Source organism: Emydura macquarii, unplaced genomic scaffold (assembly GCF_026122565.2).
Source record: "Emydura macquarii macquarii isolate MOO-44397 ecotype Brisbane River unplaced genomic scaffold, CSIRO-AGI_Emac_v2 contig_3305, whole genome shotgun sequence".
In the NCBI taxonomy this organism is placed as follows: domain Eukaryota; kingdom Metazoa; phylum Chordata; order Testudines; family Chelidae; genus Emydura; species Emydura macquarii.
Genome location: NW_027133442.1, coordinates 376,961 through 398,299, shown reverse-complemented (window position 1 = coordinate 398,299; position 21,339 = coordinate 376,961).

The window sequence follows — 21,339 nt, the reverse complement described above, 5'->3', positions numbered from 1 at the left end:
CAGAAGGCCCAGTGCGGTCTCATCTGAACCTTATCTTATAGACTACAGTATGAGGAAGGAGCTTTGAGGTCAGAGCTCTGATCCTGGAGACCTTCCTTGCCGAGGTAATATACCCCAAGAAAGACCACCTTCCCGGAAGGCCAAAGTAGAGGGCATGACGCCCTGGGTTTTGGGGGGGTGAGGGTCTGTGGGCCGGGAAGGACCAGGTCGAGATCCCAGGGAGGCACTGGGTCGGGGGCCTACGGGTAGAGCCTCCCATCCCCTTTCGGGACCAAATCGCCATCTGACGGGAGGACCACAATCCCCCTTCCAGTGGCTGATGGAAGGCTGATATGGCTGCTAGCTGCGGTAGGCATTTCCCGGATCGCCTATACTGGCGAAAGGCCAGGCAGAGTGTCTCGGGACTGCTCCCGGCAGGCCACAGCCACTTCCACTTAGCCCGGTACATGACCTGCGTGGAGGACTTCCATAGGTACTCGCTGGGGTTGTTATGAGCGGTTAACTCATCGCCTCTCGGCCACTGATCTATGATCCTGTAGCAAGGCGCTGTGGCCTTCCTTGGAGCCTGGGCCAGAGGAAGGGTCGCTCTGCCCCTGCTGGACAGAACCAGGCCCTGCAGGCCCAGCCACCTGGAAGCAGAGTGGTGGAGCCAGGCCCAGGGCAGGAAGTATAAAAGACAGGCCCAGCAGCTCAGTTGGGAGGAAGCTGCTGCTGGAAGCAGATGTGCCTTCCTGGGGGCTGCAGACTGGGCCTGATCCAGGCCCCGCGGTGGTGTGGTGTAGATGCCCTGCCAACCATAGGCCCCAAACCTGGCCAGACCTGCCAGGCCTGAGTGACTGGAGGAGGCTGCCTGACCTGGTTGACTGGGTAGGGGTGCCGAGACCGGAGGACCGGAGAGGGCCGCCGGACCCTCTGGACTTGGAAGGGCCGTGGACCCTAGTAGCATGGAGGAGCTACCCCCACCTGCTGGATGGGAGAAGCCCTCTGAGGCCAGCCCTGCCTTGGAGGAACTGCCTGGCATGGAGAACCCACCGGCATGGATGGCCCCTAGGCGACCGGAGGAACCCCCTGAGGCTGGCGCTGACCTGGAGGAACTCCCACTCGCAGATGACCTTCAGACGTTTCCGGACCTGCCGCCGGTCGATGGTGAGGGACTCGCTGGACGCCCGCTCACCACCTCCCCCAGCAACCCGGAGGGAGATACGTGGGCACAAGTACTGGGAGACCGGGGGGAGGAAGTGGCCCAGGGACAGCCGTAGACAGTGGCTGAGTCAGGGGCAAGACCCCCATCAGCGTATTGCGTCCCCCTCCTCCCTTCCCTAGCCACCCCGGGAGAATGTGCTCTCCCTTACCACTACCGAAAGTGGCACCACTGCTCACTCGCCCGCCCTGCCTAAGGGCCGGGGCGCTAGACTGCTCACTCGCCCGCCCTGCCTAAGGGCCAGGGCAACAGACTCCTAACAGACTGCTAATTCCCCTTAGCAGAGGCACTGTGGCCTTCCTCGGAGCCTGGGACTGAGGAAGGGTCGCGACACCCCAGCCGGGCCGTGGCGCCCGCTTACAGACCCCTTGAGGTGCTGAAGGTACAGGTCTGGGCACCACAGGTGACCGTGATCCCTGGAGCTGGGATCGTGCTGGCTTGGAGGCTCCCGAGGTGGCGATCGAGAAATCCAGCAGCATGCTGAACCCATGCTGGTGTGGCCAGGCCGGAACAATCGAGGTGGCATCTGTTTAGCCCCTCCTCGCTTTCAACAGGGCTGTATGCAGGAGGGGGAAGGCAGGAAAGTGAATATGAGGGCCTCTGACCGATGCAGATGAATGGCGTTGGCGAGCGCCCCTGCCCCTTGACTAGGGAGAAGGCAGTACTGCGGACGTCATGCTGCAGTCCGATATCGACAGATTCCCTTTGGGGGAAAACCCCCCCTCCAAACGGTCGTAAACACCCTTAGTTGGTGCAGTGGCCCCTCGTGGTGAGGAAGAGCAACCCCTTGACGCGGTCCGCCTTGCCGTTCCTCACCCCTGGGAGGTGATCACCACCAGGTCCTAAGGATCGATAGGTTCCCTTTATAAGGCTGATGAATGGGGTCCCGTGAGGGACTGTGTCCCACAGCACGGCTGGGGCAAGAAAATCTGGTTCGGGAAACAACCAGTCAGACCAATGCATTCCGTAGGCTGCACCAGTGTTAACGTGAACTTGTGCGTTTACCAGCAGGATCCGCCGGCCGCAAGAGACGCCTGACTGGCTCACACTGCTCTGGGCTTGGGACCTGGGCCTGTGTGGGCAGATCATGCACCATCAGCACGCGGCTACCACTGCCAGGCCTTCAGTAGACACTGTTGGCCAAGAAACAGATGTCAGGGTAAGCCGTAAAGCACTAGAGGGAGTCGAACCCTACAAAGTGAGGGAACCTTTGCGGATGTGCGTCCCTGACATCCAGGTCGGCACGCTTCCACTACTAGAGCTGGGGGAATCATGCGAAAGTTGAGCCCCTTGTTCGGTATTTGTGGGATGACATAGGTTTGCCACTGTCCTCAAATCCCCCTTTTTTGGGGGGGGGAGGACGAGGGAGTACCTAGAGTAGGGCCTCTTCCGCCATTGCCTGTGGGATCTCTCCCGCTGCTCGTGGCTGAGGCGCCCTCAACCTCTTGGATGTGGAAATGCCACTGAGAGGGAGGAAGGGAGTGGCGCCTTATTGCCGAGAGGACCCTTACTGGAGGCCTAAGGAGCCAGTCAGGGCGGATGGTGTCTCCCAGACCCCCGACTCTGTATCATTGCCCATAGGTCAGGAGACGGCTGTGGCTGGCACTCCTGCTGCTGTTGTCCCTGGAGACCTGCCTGACACCTGAAGGTCTGTGGTGCGTAGCGGCCCAGGGAACAGAGTGTGGTTTAGGAGGCCCTGAGACCATGCAGCTTCGCCTCTATCCGAGCCAAGGAGAGGGCTGACTTGTCCAAGGAAGGGCTCCGGATAGACTGCTGGACCTTTTGGGCTAGACCGGGATTGCAGCCACTAACCCCTGGGCATGCCGATGGCGGGGGACATGGCTCAGCCCACCAAATCAGCAGCGCCTGAGGGTGCCTGGAGAGCTGCTCTAGCTCCCTTAGTACCCTCTTCTGCAATGGCATACAGGTTCTGCACCTGCTGTTGGGCAGAGCCTCAGCAAAGGAGCTCACCAAGTCCCCCAAGGGCTCCCTTTCCACCTGCTGGTAGCACTATTGAATAAAATTTTCTCCAACAACTCTGGCTTGCAGTCGCCCTTGTTCTCTGGAGTAGAGCCCGTCCGCCCTTCCTGTCCCTGTGATCGGCGGCCAATACCACCAGGGACCTGGGGCGGGGTGGTGAACAGTATTCCCACCCCTAGGGTGGGTGTAATACTCTTCCCTCTAGGCACTGGGCTATGGAGGAGGGGGTTGCCATGAGACCTTCTCTATGCCTGGCACCCCTCTGTAGACCAGGAGGGCTACCACTCTGTGGAGCCCACTGGTATCACATTAAAGGTAGTCCGCCGCCCCCTTTTCCTCCTTGGCCTCCAGCCCCAAGGTGGAGGTCGCCTCTTCAGTAGTTCCCATTGTGCCCTAGAATCAACCAGGGCTTGGGCACATACTTCATCTGGCGGGGAGGAGAGAAGGGGGGGGCGCTCTGCAAGCCGCAGCCCTCTTCCGCCAACAGGCGGTCCCCCCCAGAAGCCTCTGCCCGTGGGACTGAGCCGTTGTCCGAGGGCGCATGGTGGCCTTTTCTTGTACTTGAGGCACTGACTGCATCCCTGAGGAGTTGACAGACCGTGGTCCTGTCCCCCCGGGAAACCCCCAAGGTCATACAGCCATTGGGGTGACCATTGCCTCTGAGGCCATCCACCTGGGGCTCTGGCACCTTCCGTTGATAGTTGCTCCCCCAGGTACTGCATCCCCGAAGGGATACTGGGGCACCGTTGACAGACCACTGCTGGGGCTGCCCAAAAGCCTCTTACTGTGTGGTACAGTCACTCCAGAGAGCGACCCCCTGGCGATGATGACCTCAACTACCAGGTTCATTGTGGGTGCCGTGGCCGGACCAGGCATACAGACAATGCTCCGGTGGACTGAGATGACCAGAGCATCATCCCTGCATCGAGGACTTTGTGCTCTACATGCATCTCGTTGCCGAGTCAAGCTCCAGCAACCAACTATGCCCGTCCTCGGTATGAGGGCGAACCCGCTTGGTGCCGAGGCTGTCTCACAATGTTGGGTTCTGCACTGCCCGGCGAACTCCTTGGTGCCGAGTACATTTCCAACATCTGGGGTTGCATTGCCTCGGCACAGGAGTGAACTCCTCGGTTCTGAGACCGTCTCCGGCATCCGGGTTCTGCACAGCCTGGCAAACTCCTCAGTGCCAAGCCTGTCTCTGACTACCAGGTTCTGCACCGCCCGACAAAGTCCTTGGTACTGAGACTGTCTGTGGTGACCGGGATCAGCTCCGCATCCTTGCGGGCGAACTGCTCGATGCTGGTGTGGTGGGATGGACCTCGCCCGGTGCCGGGGGGGTCAAGACCAGTGTTAGGCAAGCGATTTCGCTCTCTGCCTCGATGCAGGTTGGTCTGGTGACCACGGCCTGGAATTACTTATAGGGGAGTGTTCCTGCTCTACCCTAAGAAACAGGTCTGCAGGAGATCTTCCTCCCCATACCAGGAATCTCCAGAGCCATTCAGGAGGTCCCAACATGGGCTTCCCCTTAACGCCAGCCCCTTCTCCCTTGTGGAGGTATGGGCGGTGGTGGCGTATGCAAGGCCAACAAGGCTCTTGCCGCCCTTCGGCCACCGAAGTCGACGGTGCCAGTAGGTGCTCCACCCCGCCTGCTCTGACAGTGCGGGGGAGTATGCCTCCACGGAGTCGAGTCGGTACCGATGGTGCCAGGGGTTGTCGAGACTGGTGCCGGGCGGGGGAGTCCGCTCGCCTCCTTGGTGCGAGTCAGTTCGGCGACCGTGACCTGGGATGGCTTCTAGGGAAGCACCCTGCTCTACCCTAGGAACCGGTCTGCAGGAGATCTTCCTCCCCATACCAGGGATCTCCTGAACCAATCAGGGGCTACCCCGAATGCCAGCTCTTTCTCTCTTGTCGAGGTATGGGCGGCGGTGGCGTATGCAAGGCCAACAAGGCTCTTGCCACTCTTCTGCCACTGGAGTCGATGGTGTCGGTAGGTGTTCCACCCCTCCTGCTCCGATGGTGCGGGGGAGTGTCCGTGCTCTGTCTTCGTGGTGCCGAGTCAGGTCGGTGCCGATGGTGCCCTCTGCACCAATGGCACGCTGGATACTGTGGCGAAGCGGGATGGCTTGGAGCTGGCTCGGGGCTCCATGAGCCAGGTTTTCAGGCGGATTTTCTGGGTTCCACGAAAGGCTTCCCCCCCACGCCTCAGGCAGTGGGGGCCAACTAGCGGGAAAGCCTTCCCACCAAAAGCACGTGGCTTGAAGCCATGACACCGGAGCATACCTGCGCCTGGAAAAGTCTGAGCTAGACTATCTTTAAGTCTCTAACTACCACTACAGCAGTTATTATATCTAACTAACTAACACAAAAAAACCTTGTCTAAAGTTTAAACTCGGGGAATGAAGGGCTTGCAGTGCAAGCGCAGGCAGTTCCAGTAACTGCCATGGGTGGAAAGAAGGAACTGAGGGGGTATAGGGCCGGCAGTGCCACACATACCGCGACATGCGCGTGGGACTCCAGGGGGCACCAGAGCCGGCTCTACAGGATCTGCTAAGGGGGAAAAAAGTTCCAGTAGCCATGTACGGTGTTATGCACACACCTGTAATGGAATGGACATGAGCAATCACTCAAAGAAGAATATCTGGCATTGGCCACTGTCACAGACAGGATACCTGGCTAGATAGACCATTGGTCTGACCCAGCATGGCCATTCTAATGTTTTGGTTTAATAACAGAGTTATTAGGAAACAAGCAGGAAGACAACCCTATGGATCCAGATAAAGCACTTCCTGGTAAATTTGTCAGGAGGTTAAGAAGCAATACCTGAGCTATCAGTTGTGAAGATGCTACTTCCAGGCTCCAGTCACAGTTACACAGCTGTTTTGCCAAGCTTGGGAACAAACTAATCAAAAAGGGCCATAAACTGTTTAAAAACTCTGTCCAGAGATGGTGGCTGTTGTCAGGGACTGTTCATGAAGAACACACACACACTGGCTTGGTTTCCTGAAGTCATTGGGCCTTCCATTCCAGGGGAATGGTAAGTTTGAGGTTATGAAAGGATGCTGTTGGAGTGAAAGTACAGGACAGTATATCTAAGTCTTATCTACAATAGGCAGCAGCGTGGAAGTACGTGAAGCTACATACAGCAGGGAAAAATAGGCTGCGTCCACACTACGGTGGGTAGCTACATGCAACAGTGAAAGGCTCCAGCAAGCAAGGAGGCAAAGGACATTAGACAGGAAGGCACTGCTTGGGTGTGTGGAGAGCTGGGTAGAGTACACACCCCAGGGTTCTGGTGTGTTTGTGCTCTACTCGCTTAAGCAGTGCCTGTGTAAACCTGTGCTAGGGACATGTGCGGTGTATGTATTCTACATGCTGCCATAAGTGCAGGCCTAGCCCAAGAGTGTAAGAGAGTTGAGAATCTGGAGCTATACCTTAAGTCCAGTGTCACTCCACCAATCCCAATGGAGCTATGCTGATTTATAGCAGCTGAAGATTTGGCTCTTAATCTTCTGCCAATTTTTCATAACATAAAACAGCCCAGGTAAGTGATGATAGCCAGGGACTGACTAAAATAGGGCCAGATTCTTATAGCCTTATTCATGCTAAACAGCACCTTGCTCTACATGTAGCCATGTTGATTTCAATGGGATTATTCGAGAAGTGCTACTCACTGTGAGTAAAGGTGCCAAAATCTGGCCCATCATACATACAATTTTCAATCATCACCCACATATATAAGATGGTATATATATAAGCTACCTCTAGCTCTTCTACCTACAGACTGCGCTAATGGCCATCAGCAGAGGCCTCCAATGATTGATGATTACTAAGAATATCAATAATCTGTCCATACCAGACAAATTACAAATTAAGTGGATTGGATCAGAGAAGAATGAACACATACACACAAACAAGCTGTTATATTCCAATTCTTTTTCACCAAGAAAAAACTGTCATTTACTATCTGACAAAGAACATATACTGGAAAATCAAATTCATATACTAGAATTTGATTATAATTCATATACTGAAAATATGATTATAAATGGATTATAATCCTATGGAAATGATGAATAATATAATGGAAATAATATAATAAGAAAATAATATTTGGAAATGATGAATAATATAATCATATTGTCAGTATGTGGATTATAATTATTAAAGTATTATAATTAATATACTGAAAATATGATTACAAATGGATTATCATGGACATATGATTATAAATCATATACTGGAATTTGATAATAATCAAATTCATATACTGGAAAATCAAATTCTATTTGCATTCAAACAGGTATTAGAGCTGCTCAGGAATGTTTTGATTAAATGTTTTGCTGTAAAAAAATATGCCCACTTATCAAAACCAAAATGTTCTGGGGAAAAGAGACCATGTCAGTGAATTTACCCTTTCAACAAGAAAATTGAAAAAAGTTTTTAAATTGTCAAAATGTCCCGTTTTGACGTTTTCTAAACATAAAGTTCCATGTTTTGGTTTGAAAGAACTTTTAGTTTTCAAATTTTAAGTTAATTTATAGAAAAAAATGGTAACAAATATAAAAAGTAGAAAGCAAAACCAAAACATTTTGAAGTTACTGATTGACCTGAACTAAATTTTTCTTCAGATTATTGGGATATGAAAATTTGAGATTTCATCTTTTTGTCCTGATTTGAGATTGGAAAAAACATTTAAAATCTCAAATTGTCCCAGTACAGGAAAGCAGTTTCCCACTTACAGCTAATATATATTATTATCCAAAGACGAAAGGTCAGTTACTAAGGATGAAAAAAAATTCTTCACCAGTATGTGAGTATGCCACAGATGGCATTGCTCTTCAACATTAGAAAATACAATGCTGAAAACCAGCTTTCTCTGCAGCTAAAGCAAACGATTCTATGAGCAGACAAATTTTTGATTTAAGAAATATAATTGTTTCTTTTTAATGTTATTTGCGTGACACATTTTCACCACAACTGATATTTTAGTTATGCTGCATTATTTTCATGCTTTCTCTAAAAGGATCGCTTGTAAAATCTTGTGTGAGAGGCATAGAATGAGTAAATGCTTGATTCTGAAGTGGTTTCTCTGAACCAGCTCTTTCAAAACTGTGGTATTTCCTTGTTTTTATTATTCCATGCTGCTCATCTCTAGTGATTTGACTGGCCCTATAGAGAGAGAGTCACACCAATTTCAGGGCACTTCTTGTAAATAAATAGGAGGTTTAAGATGCAGTTATCATTGAAAGCAAACTTCATCCTAATTAGAGCAGATGTAAGGGAACTGGGCAGAGGTTGAGCTGGTCTAAGGAGGGATGATTACTGAAGCAACAGCCACTAAATAAATAAATAAATGAAGGAACGTACCTGTGGTTTCCCTTGAGTCTTCTTTCTGCATAGTCCCACTTGGGAGATGTGGCCACACATTGCTAATGAGCTTCTGGAACTTTCTAGATTGCCTGTTGGGACTGCATGAGAGCCCCAAATGGTAGGAGCTGAGGTGGCAAAGGCCTGTGAAGTCTGCAACTGCCTCCGTTTCTTCAGTCCCAGAGAGCAGAAACCTGAGGAAGTGGGCAGGGAGTGTGAATGTACAAGGTCAACGCTCGCCAAGAGCCACTGTCACTGGTATGTAATAACTTTTTATAAGGGGGCCTTTGTCTATTCCTATTTGTGGGAGTCTAGCTACCAGTACAGCCCCCAGGAAGGTGGGCTGAGGCATTCTAATTCAGCAAGTATTGTAGATTTCCCCTGCCCAAACGAGCACCAGCTCTAGCTGCCAAGTGGAGAGAGCCGAGCTGTGTGCAGAACTCCTGGCCGCAGCTCTGCAGGTTTCTGTCATTGGAACATTAGCGGCAGGCTGGTCAAATGAGCCCCAACCCCTGTAAATACTGACAGATTTGCTGGGGTAGAACAAGTATCAATGCCAAGCCAACTCCACTTTGATAAGTAATGTGTGGAAACTGCACTCCCTTTATGGAACCCCAAATGCAACTAGAAGTTTAGGTGATTGCCTAAATGCCTTAGTCCTACCAAAATAAACAGGCATGGAAGTCGTCTTATTATAGAGCCTCGTTTCCTCTGGGTGAGAATGAGGGTTTGGAAGGGAAACCAAACTGATGTGCTAGTCCAGGTGCATTCAGACACTAAATTTTGGATGTGACTATAGGGCCTGTGGAATAAAGATATTGGTGGGTCAGCCATCAAAACCTGCATCTAACACTTCTTGCAGATGTCTTTTCAGTGAAAAAAGGCTGACCTTAGCAACAGAGGAAATAATTAATCAGCCCTTTGAGGTACCCCGTGATGTTGAGATGGCTGAAGACTTTGTCAACTGGAGAGCCATATTATGAGCCTGCAGACAGGTGCAATTTGATCCAGGACAAGCAGAGGCAGAGATACTTCAGGTATAATAAAGAGCCCCAAATCAATGTGGCAGAACAGGGAGACAGATGTTATCTGCTAGTCCTAGAGACAAGCCTTTTAGTTTTTGGGAGTAACATTTCAAAGCAAATGACAGGTTGAACCTCCTCAGAGTAAGCTAAAGGTGACCTTCAAAGAGACAAATAAAATGGGTTTGTGCCCGTTTTTCCTTCTTTGAGTGAGAGTGTTTAAAACTTTCTTTGTAGTTTGTGTTTTATAGACACCTATGAAACTTATTTTGGCTTAGGAAAGCCGTGTTACAGATTCAACACTCTTGCTCCTTCCGCTAAAGTGTTGTTAGACCTTACAATAAATACTCTTGAGACAGACACCTCACAAAGGTTCTCCAGGAAAACGAGGAAAGGCCAGTCTGGATGTTCCTGACATTTCTAAGGTTAAAAAAGCATCTGTAATAAATAGCCCTCCCAGCCCTTCAAACTTCCAGACTTTTATACATCATACAGAATAAAATAAGGACACAAGCCCAGTTTAAAAAAAAAAATCCTTTGCAGAGCACCTTTCATACAGTCTGTTAATTTCCCATGAGCTAAGAAGCCAGGGAGAGTGACTCTAAATGAGGATGTGAAACAAGATTTTCCTGAGTCCAAAGGTCTAGTGATAGTGAAAAACAACATAAGGTGTCCCATGACATGTCCAGAAGATCTGAGTACCAATAAAGCCTGGCCTAAACCAGAGTCATCAGCCTGGTCTGGGCCCTATGCCAACTACCTTCTGGAACACCAACAGAAAGACCGGAAATGCATACACCAGTTCTTTGCCCCTTGTCTGTGCCTGTTTTCAATTGATGAAGAATATCAAGGCAGATTATCTTCCATTTATTCATGGACATAATGACTGAAACAGATAGCTTGTCCTTGACAGGGACTCTTCAAAGGGTCAGTTTGTGTAAGCTTGAATCAGCCAGCAAGCTGTCCATATATGGGTACACGGGTCCTCCCTGGTGCCAGAGATATACAGCCACTACTGGTGAACACCTCTGGTGCTTTAGAATGGCCAAAAGAAAGCCCTTGTGGTAGTGGCTGTCACCAGCATACACAAAAGTATCTGAAATGAGCTGGCCTGATAGGTGAAGAGCCTAAACCAACCTCTTAGGGAAAAAGTAAGTGATAAGAGAAGCTAAAGTCAGCATGTGGAGACAGTTCTGATGAGACCATTCAGCTCACTGGAATACTATTACCTGGCTCTGACACAGTGCTTTTCATCTTTAGCTCTACAAGCCCTTTACAAAGGGAGTCAGTATAATTATTCCCATTTTACTGATGGGGAAACTGAGGCACAGGCAGGTGAGGTGACTTGCCCAAAGTCACCCAGTAGATCAATAAAAGAGCTGGGAATTGAACCCAACTTTTCTGAACCTCGGTCTAGTGCACTATCCACTAGGCTACACTGCTGCCCATGAATAAGGAAGTGTATTGAGTAGAAGCCACAAGGAACCTGTTACCAAAGCAGGGAGAGCTGACAGAGTCCTAGGCATTGTTAGTATTGTAAGACCGGGAGCACCTTTGGAACAGAAATCTTTGATCTACTCCTGAGCTCCTTGGCTACATGCGATGTTCCTTCTTTGTGATCAGACAACCCCACTCCCCTCTTCCCCATGCTGTGGAGAGCATCCCTGAACTCCACTTACTCTTATCCTGGTGCTTGAGGGTGGAGGAGAGTCAGATCTCATATCCAAAGAGGTCTTGGCACTGAGAACTGTGTGCTTATAACTATGGCTCTGTACCGTTGGTGCTGCAGTGGGAGAGTTTATGCATTCCCAATGACCAATGCTTTCCAAGAAGCTGCCCAGAAATTGGCAGCCCCACAGAGACACATTCCACAAGTCAGAAGATGCAGAGGCCATGTGGAAGATGAGCAGTTTTGTGGTCTGGGGTGGATGGGACAGTTCATGTATGGCAAATGTAGATACCAATGTTTTGTGTGATCCAAGCAACATTTTGAATATGGACAAGAAGAAATCTAACCTTCATCCAAGTTTTCCTTGGTGCGGAGCAGAATTTACACTGGATAAATTCCATCTGATCACAGGCCTATCCTACATAACAACATTGTCATCATCATATTTTTTATACCTGAAAAAAGTATTGTCTGACTCATTCATTGAAGATACAAGTTGCTCCTTTTCAAGGTATATACAGGTACTTCACTATTCCAGAAGAATGTATGACCTTTCAAAATTCCTTTTCATAGGGCATCTGAGCTTGGCTCCTAACAAAAGTTGATTACAACAAGTCTGGCTGTACTAATAGCACCTCCTAAGTTTTGTCTTCCAAAGCTGGCTCCATAGGGCCTGAATCTGCACCAATGAAAGCTTTGCCATCAACTTCAATGGCGTGAGACTAGTCCCAAAACAAAGACACTGGACTCGATTCAGTTCCAAGTTAAATCAGTGTAAATCTGGAACAACTCCAATAACTTCAGTGGAGTGACTGCTCATTTAGATGGATGTAAAAGAGCAGACTTTGGCCATCTATCTACTAGGCAAATAAAATTCTTCAATGTCTGTTTTCTATGTGGCAGTCAAATACATACAATTTCTAGCAGCCTCCTTCTGCACCATATCCAACAGAGCTACTGGAGTCCCTGAAGGTGCAAATTTAATAGTGAAGGGAATGTAAAGTATAAACACTACTAAATTGATTTCTTTTCCCTGTTTTTTTTATTTATTTAAATGTTCAGATCAAAACAATGGTACTGGATGTCCTTAAAATAATGAGCCAGAAAATTAAAAAGCAGGATATTGACCCACTGTTGATTTTCTATTTGTTTGTCACAATGTGTCCTAAAGTGTTAAGTTAGTACCAAGAGATTTTTTTATTGATAAAATGTATTGTCTTAGTGTAGATATCTGACACAGTATCAAATCAAATGACAAAACATTTAAAGTAATTCAATCTATTAAAATTTTCTGATATTTCTTAGACAACAGTGCTGTGAATTTTTGTTTATAGTTATAACACTTTAAAAATACAGAAAATACAAGGTTCTAATTCATAGGTTACCAGCAAACAGAGAAATGCATGCTCTCATTTCTGTTAAATTTCTAACTGACACAGGCAAGTGGAACAACTATGCATACAAGTAGTACTCTATAACAAATTGCAAAACAAACGTACAGAAAGACAGACAATAATACTTGTACAAGTATGACAAAATTATTGTAACTTATCTGAAAAGGTAACAAATGTTTTGTCTGTGGTGCCACCATTTTGACATTTCAAAAGCACGTTAAGAAGAAGCTATTTGGAATAGAACTTTATTACTATAAACAGTTGAATTTTCTCCTTGCTGGTGAGTCCCAGCTGCTACAAGTGATCTATATGTGGTGTGCATTTCAGATTTACACTCAGTTTCACCTACATTTTCTTCCTTATGGTTAGAAGCATCATGGAGTCTTCAAACTCAGTGGAAAAGAACCCAGATAATGTTATTTGAATGAAAGCTGTTCAGCTCAGTTACTTTTATTGCTGTGCTTCTGATACACCATTAAGTAGAAAATTAAGCATGCACACAATAGTTTAAGGAAATCTATATAGTTTGATCACTGTTTAGTTTAGAACAAGCCACACCAGAGACTGCATTCAGTGGTCTAAAGACTTTAACGTTGTTAGCAAAACAAAGGAGTTTTCCTGAAGAATTCCAGGGAATACATTACATTATTCTTTATCTCTTACAACAATGTAATTGTAAACTCATTCTAACCACAGAAGCATGTGCTGTCAAGCACAAAAAAATCAAAGGGCGAGGTTTTCAAGAGCACTCACACTCACACCTGATACTCTCAATGGGAGATATTGGGTGCTCAGCATTTTTGGAAAAAAAATCCATCCTTTATTTAGTGCCTAAATGGGAATTGTTGGGATGCTGAGCTCTCATGAACATCTGGCCCTGAAAGCACTGCTATTTACCATGATTGAAATTTACGTCTCTGCATAGGGTTAGTTCTAGACCTATGTGGCACTTAAGTCCTATTTAAATCCTTTTTATGGGTTTAAATGTCTCATCAGCCTTGTACTGCCTTTCTGCACAGGGGTGAAGTTTACCCCCATAGGACTGCTTATCCTGTGCCTATTTCTGGATATATAACAATGCACTAAAAAAAGCACCAGTATTGTCTTCCTGTTTGTACACGCCCGTTTGAATTTTTGTTGGTGCTTTCTAACCATGAGAACACATTCATGATTTCACCATTTTATTGGGGAATTTGACATTGCCCAGGACACTGCCAGAGAGAATGTGTCTCTTCTAGCTTATTTTTCATCTTGAACATTCAGTGTGGGGATTAAAATAGCTCTTAACATTTATTTAGTCAGCTGTTGCAAACACTGAGTACGGTAACTAAGGCCCAGATCCTCAAAGATATTTAGGTGCTTAATTCCCATAATGGGAGTTAGGTACTTAAATACCTCTGAGCATCTAGGTCTAAGAGTCTAACTGTGACTTCCTTGTTCATGAGAGTAGATGTTGAAGTCAGAGAGGCTACTTTTGTCAGGAAGTTGATCACAATTTGACCCTGAGAATTCAGTAATTGCAAGGGTGTGAGTCTTTTCTCAGATACATAGGTCTATACTGACACACGGGCAGAGTAGATTTGCATGATCAGTGATACGTACTATGTATCTAAGATAAGAATCAAGTCTGACGCATGCAATATTTCTGACTCCTCTTCCCCACTTTCCCTGATAAGGAAATACAGTACTTGTTACTGGAAAAACAAAACAAAACCCTCTCTCAGAACTGGTAAAGTGAACTGTAAAGATAAAATATTATTTCAGACAAATCACAACATAAATGCAATCTTTGAAAAACTTGCCAACATTCTCATTACACAAGAACCAGTGTCTCACAATGCAATTTTACTTTCATTCACATTTGCTCTCCGCCTGTGCTGTATAAAACATGTATCTGCTGTGCCCTTTTGATATGTCAATCATTTTTAAAATTAGAATGCTTGAATGACCAAGATATCCAGAAACCTTTGTCTTTTTTCATGAGCTCAACAAATTCAATGTTTTAGTTGGAGTTTTAATTTATCTAAGAATTTTCTGATTTCATAGCACAATTTTGATACAAAGAAATGCATGCTGTACGTGAAGATTTAGACTCACTAAGGAGAGCTACCAAAAAGAAAGATGTTTTCTGTAAGAACCTAAGAAGAATTCAGCTGAGTCATGAACTCTACGATAAATGGAGGTTCATTTTATGCAATGCTTGCTTCATAATCAGCCTTTATTCTTTTGATTTGCAGGCTTTTTTTCCTAAAATGAAAAATACCTAAGTGTCTAAGAGTTTGCTCAAGCATAAAATTCTAACCTTTCCTCTCTACTATCCCATTCTTATGACGACTCCTGCACTGCTCCTTGCCTCCTCACATTCAATTCTACCGTAATCCCCTTTGACAGCAATGCAGATGATACATTCTCCTAGAATGGAGATGTGCTGACCTAAACGGAAAAACAGGTTGATGGAAACAGGGGTACCCCTCAAATGTTTACAAGTAGTGGGAGCATTTTATTGCAGGATTTCTAGCGGCAGATCCATTGCTCCATCAATGGAGCTATGACAATTGACATCAGCTGAAGATCTGCAGCTGAGCATTTACTTGCATGTTACATCTCTTTTCAAAAATGCAGGTCACCACATGTAACTTGAGGTCAATTAGAAGTTTTTAAAAAAAAGGTTTTAGAAGAAATTGGCACAAACCAGGGAAAGGAAGACCTTTTATAAAATACCTGTTGGTACCTCATGAAATGTAAATTTTAATGACTGTAAATGGTGCTCAGAAAAAACAGGGCTGGTTGCCCTCAAAATATGATAGATTGACAGACAGTAGTGGAAGTTTGATATGTACACACTTCTACTCCAGCAATCAGTACATGTGACCAGCACAGAAACATTTTTCAGATTAACTCAGTGTTCGATAACTATCCTCACCATACAGGTTGCAGGAAGGGGACTAGCAAACTGATAAAAATCACAGTAAATTAAATGTCTCCCTGCTTTTCACAGAAGTTCAAAAGGATGGTACGAATGTGTTTAAACAGCTCCAACTTTAGGTCCTGATTCAGGAAAGCACCTATGCCTGTACTTAACTTTAAGCGTGGGCTTAAATTCCATTGACTGATCTGGGCTTTAACTGCTTTTCCTGAACAAGGTCATACTTTCTTGATTCAGGGGTGTAATTCTTCATGTAAGAGAAATAAATAAATAAATGTATAAATATTTCAGTGCATAATTTCCTCACCTTCTTGATAATTTTTTTAAAAAACTCTTACATTCAAAAAAGGGAACTGGAATTTAGCATAGTAGCAGTAATAATAATTAGAAATACTATTGAATTTACAAAGATATGCTGTTTACACTTTTGTCCTGTTATATTTTTTATATATACATATATGACTGGCATGCAACACTAATATTTACTTGCTGATACAAATGTGGAAACAAAAACAAGTAACCATCTTTTGCACTTATAAAATTGTGTGTGTGTGTGTGTGTAAGTATCTTAAATACTTATATCAGTTACTGTCTTATCAACAGCCATAATAGATTTCTTTTCCTAGTCACATGGCAGCCAGCTACCACAGGGCTTTGTTTTAATGACCGAGAACATACTGGGTTAAAGTACATAAAGTACACGAATATAAATCTTTGTTTAAAAATTTAAAAAAATAAGGCCAAAAATCTGTCAAAGAGCTTATATTTATGACCGAATCCTTTAATGAATATAGTTTAATATGGGATGGCCTGGCTTCAGGAAGCTTAAAATACCCATGTCAAAACTATAATCATTCAATCGGATCAGTAATACTCATTGTGTAATCATTGTCTTTGTCTATAAAAATGCCAGGATCCTGTCCACTTCACTTGCTTACAATGGACAGAACATGTGGCCTGTTTATAAATGAACAAGACAGGGATCCCCCAGAAGAGGATCAGATATAAAAAACCTGTGCATTGTGCAAATTTCACTGATTTCTCTTTGGGAAAAGATTTTGGGAGAGGATTCCAATGGCCTGTGTAATGAGCTGATGTTTCAATGGTCATGTGCAGTGTAAGGGTACACCGTGAGTTACACCAGCATGGTATTGTGTGGGAGAAAGGTACTCGAAGCAGAAGCTCCACTCTGCATTTTCTCCCACCTATTCTTGGGCCAAAAACTGTCTCCTATTTCTGCTAGTCAATGCATGAATTCTGCTGTAGGTAGTGCACTTGTAAACATTTAAATCCACAGGTTGATTCTACACTTAATAAAGGGATTATGGTAGCACAATCACACATCCTTATGACACAAAGAAACCAACAATATATTCATCTACAAGCAAACAACCAAATTCAGAGGGACAGCTGCTTTTGAAACAGAATTCACAGCATTTGGCCAACATTATTTTACATCTGCTAATTCTTCAAATTCTCCACCACTCAAACTATATTAGAAGTCTTCTTATATAATGGCCTATGGACAAACCAACAATCACTCAGGTTATTATACCCTAAAAATGTGGTGGGACATGCAGTAGATCATATATTTGTCGGGAAATCTGACCCCTTACCTTTCAACTATTCAAGAGTTTCCCTGCTATAAAATATATTTCTGTCCTTTCCCTCCACATATTTTTGTTCAGTTATCATAATTTGCTACAGATATTATGACATGGAGCTATAGTCATCCTTGGTGTAACTCTATTGCTCTGATAACACAGATGAAATTGACCTGTGCTAGAGACCTCATTTTGTAGCTTTGAGACTGGTTTGTGGATTCTGTACACACCCGCCATAAGTACCTTCATAAATAAATTGCAGGGTACATTCTCCATCAGATTACAAGAAACTAACTTTTCTTTAACTGCCAAAGACTGTCCTGAACAGCATAAAGGACAAGGGACAATGAGACTTGTACTGATAAAGGACTTGTTCTGCAAACTCTCAATCACAAGAGTAGTCCTTCCTGCAGTAATCCTATTGACTCAAATGGGCGTATATGTATAAGTAACGACTGGACTCAGAATTTGGGTGAACTCTCACCTTATAACAGTATGTGCTTTCAACATAAGAGTGCTTTCAACATTTTGTGTTAAATCCTGGCCCCTTTGAAATCACTGGCAAAACTCCCATTGACTTCAGTGAGGCCAGGATTTTGCCCTTATTTTATACCCTAGTCTCCACACCTACAAATGCACCCATGTACATAGAAGGAGAAAAGGGGTAATTGTTGCTGCAGTACTTGAGCCCAGATTTGTCAGTCACACCAGATATCTCTTTTTCTCCTTCGAATAGGGCTATAAACACTTTAAAAAAAAAGGATTTGTTCCCTAGAAATGCAACAAAGAGCTCCAAAGTAAATCAACTAACATTGGGAACACAGAGAAACTGCCAAGTGTACTGAACATACAGTGTGTGCTAGCTCACACTCTTTTATGAATTTATGAATCACTCAGAATCAAGTGAACAGTGACACACAAACTTTGCTAATCAGACCAGCTGAATTGTGATCTATCTGTAGGAGAAAACAGCAATAAACATTCCTGACTTTCCTGACTGTGGGTCTGTCCCAAAGCTCAATCGACTTCAATGGGCTTAGGATCAGGCCGTGTTTGCTAAAAACAGCTGCTACTCATTCCAACATTGTTGCCTCATTTGTGTAGCAGAATCCAGGAATGAGATATGCCAACTCCTGGCAAAACTTAACAGGGCGAACCTACTTTCCTAAAGAATACTATAAAGAGTAAAAATCTAGCTCAGTAGTTCACTCTTAGTTAAAATCTATAGAGCCCCTATAAAGCCTTTCAAAGTCACTTCTCTCTTTTCAGTCAAAGGCACATTCGGTAAAGACTCTCCTTGCTGGAGTCTTGTATTCTGCTCATTCATCACTGAAGGACTTTTTTCTATAGCACTGCTTGGAATGGGAACATTTTACTGCATCTGCAGTTTATAAAATCCACACTGCTAGTGTGCAGACACTGCATTCACTGAAACGCTTTAAAAAACTGCTGATGTTAATGGGTTAGATTCACTGAACCTAATTTAGGCCTCAACTCAGCAAAGCATGTAAGCATATGCTTAGCTTTCAGTGCATGCTTAAGCTCCATTGATTTCCTTGAGACTTAAGCATGTGCTTAAGTGCTTTGCTGAATTGGGGCCTTAGGGTCTGATGCAATTCCCACTGTAGAATGTGAGACTCCTACCACGGACTGTAATGGGATCAGGCCCATAGGGAGGTGTAAATGACACCATGTTGTGTCACCCTGGCCCCCTATACTCTTATGGACATTTACCCCAATGAAATGCATATGGCGGTACCGCCATTGCCTTCCACCAGGGTCTTGGGTGAAGAGAGAAATTTAAGTTATGACTGGACCTCCATAGGAGTCCTGCTGATAGAAGTTGCCTGGGGGGGCTACGCAAAATCAGTACATTCCTAGCTATCCTGGTCATGTCCCATCCCTGGCCAATGTCACATTTTTTGGGCTTCACTGTGTCTTTTCAGGTTCCCAGACAAACTTTCCTGATGCACTGTCTGCCTCAGAAGCCCTGTGTGTGGAGTTAAGCCCATAAGTACCATCATGACACTCGGCTGAATCTTGTTCACTGCACAATCCTTCTCCTCCCATACTTTAGACTTCTAAGGAAGCCGATCTAATTTTGGAAACAAACAATTTCAGAACATTAAGCACATTTTTCTTTTCCATAATGTCATGGCCAATTTGAAAGGAAATATAGAGTCTATTCTGATGGTGGTGATCTCCCTCTTCCCTCTAATGGTCTGCTGAACAGCAGAGTAACTGCGGCTGGACTCTCATCTAAACAAAACTGTATTGTATAGCAACGGCCTGAGTTATTTATAGGAATCAAAATATGTGGTTCAAAGATGGTGTTAAAATTCAGGTAGGATGATATCTAAAAATATGGAAGTACTGAACCTACAAAACAGCTATTCTATTTAAAATACCCCTGGTGTTATTAACTTAATGTCATTGGCAGTTACATCCTTTTATCGCCATATTTACACAGTTTTATTAGAAATCTCCTGTTAATAGTGACGGTAAAGGAGTGTTCTTTTCTAAGGCTCTCAGCGAGTGTAATGGATCAACATTTTGGCATGAATCCTTATCTTCTTGCCATATTGTACATAGAGACAATCATCTATATGATGGTTTGTAAACAGATCATATGTACAAAGAATTCTTCTACCAGAAGCATCCAGTATCAATTGTATTCAAATCTAAATCTGTCTGTATGTAGAATTTTATCTAGTCACTTCTAGTAACATAGCAACTAAGATTAGCTTTCTGATCACTGATGAAGTATGTTTATGTTGCTAGACTTTGTTTCTTTCAAGAACAGGCAAGAAAGAAACAGATATGATGTGTAACAACTTTACTGCTGATTGTATTATGAAATCTGTATGCTGTTCTACAGGATCCAATAACAGAGACATCCTAAATGACGGGTGAAAACTACCTGCTTTACCTATGGCAGACATGCTGATCTGAAACCACAAAGGTCAACAGGAAAACACTCAGAATTGGAGCAAATTTCTGTGCCTATAGTGATTATCCATGAAGGTTCAGTACTTAAAACTGAACGTCCAACTTGCTAAATAATGTCACATTTATTATTAAAAACTGCCATGTTAATTTTAGTACATTCAAGTACTACTCAATTGAAAAGAATAAAACAAATAGGAATTTTTTTGGGGGTGTAAGTTTTAAAACTTGTTTTACTGACAATTTGAAAAATTCAATTAAAATTATTAAAATATTTGGAACTTTACAAGAACTGTGCTTTTCTAGAAACTTTCATGAAATTAGCTGGCTCCTCCCAAGCGTCAAAGACTTGGCATAGCTAGTGAACTGCTAGAAGAGGATAGAGTTAGATTCACAGCCAAATGCTACAAATTATACCGCTTGGTGTGCGATCAATCAAAGAAACAAACAAAAAAGTGTTTTTCTTCCATACTTGCCTCTTTGGGGATACCTTGCCTTTTCCCACGTGGCATGAATTTGGCTACAACTCCACTTCTGGAAACTTAAAAACTTTTCATTGTTTGTCCAATGAGTCAGCACAGTTTGGGATGAAGTAAATGAATTTGCTCCAAGTGAAATATGCTCCTAGTTCCAGGCTCCTACAGTTCCTAACCCCTATAGCCGTTTCATGTGCAATCTCCTTATTTCTGCCAAACTGTATTAGTAAGAACTAGTTTGCTGATTTGGCTTAAAAAAAGGAGTTCTGTGTTTGTTTCACTTATTCATATTTTTAAAGAACTATTTTTAAGACCAACAGGATGAGCTGTTATAAAGACATATAGGAAGAAATCTTGGCTCTACTGAAGCAATAGTCTTTGGGTGCTGGAAACACTTACCTTTCTTTCAGCTTAGTGCTACACAATGTACCCAATGCATTTGTATGGCTTATTCAGACTACATGCATTCCCAGCCATAATTCCTTATGTCTGAAGCAAAGCTGCCAAGGCCATGTCTATATTTAGACTTGCACCACTTCAACCTAAATGTATGATTTAAAACTGATTTAGTTAAATTGGTGCAAACCCATGTGGATGCTCTTAATTAGATTCAGACCTGCTTTATACTGATTTAGCTTAAGTCGATTCCTCATCAAACGAAGTGGCCATCAAGGATGCTCAGCTGCCCTGCTCTGTTCAATACCATTATTGACCGAATGATGGAAGTATCACTAGTCGCATACCAGTGGTGGCA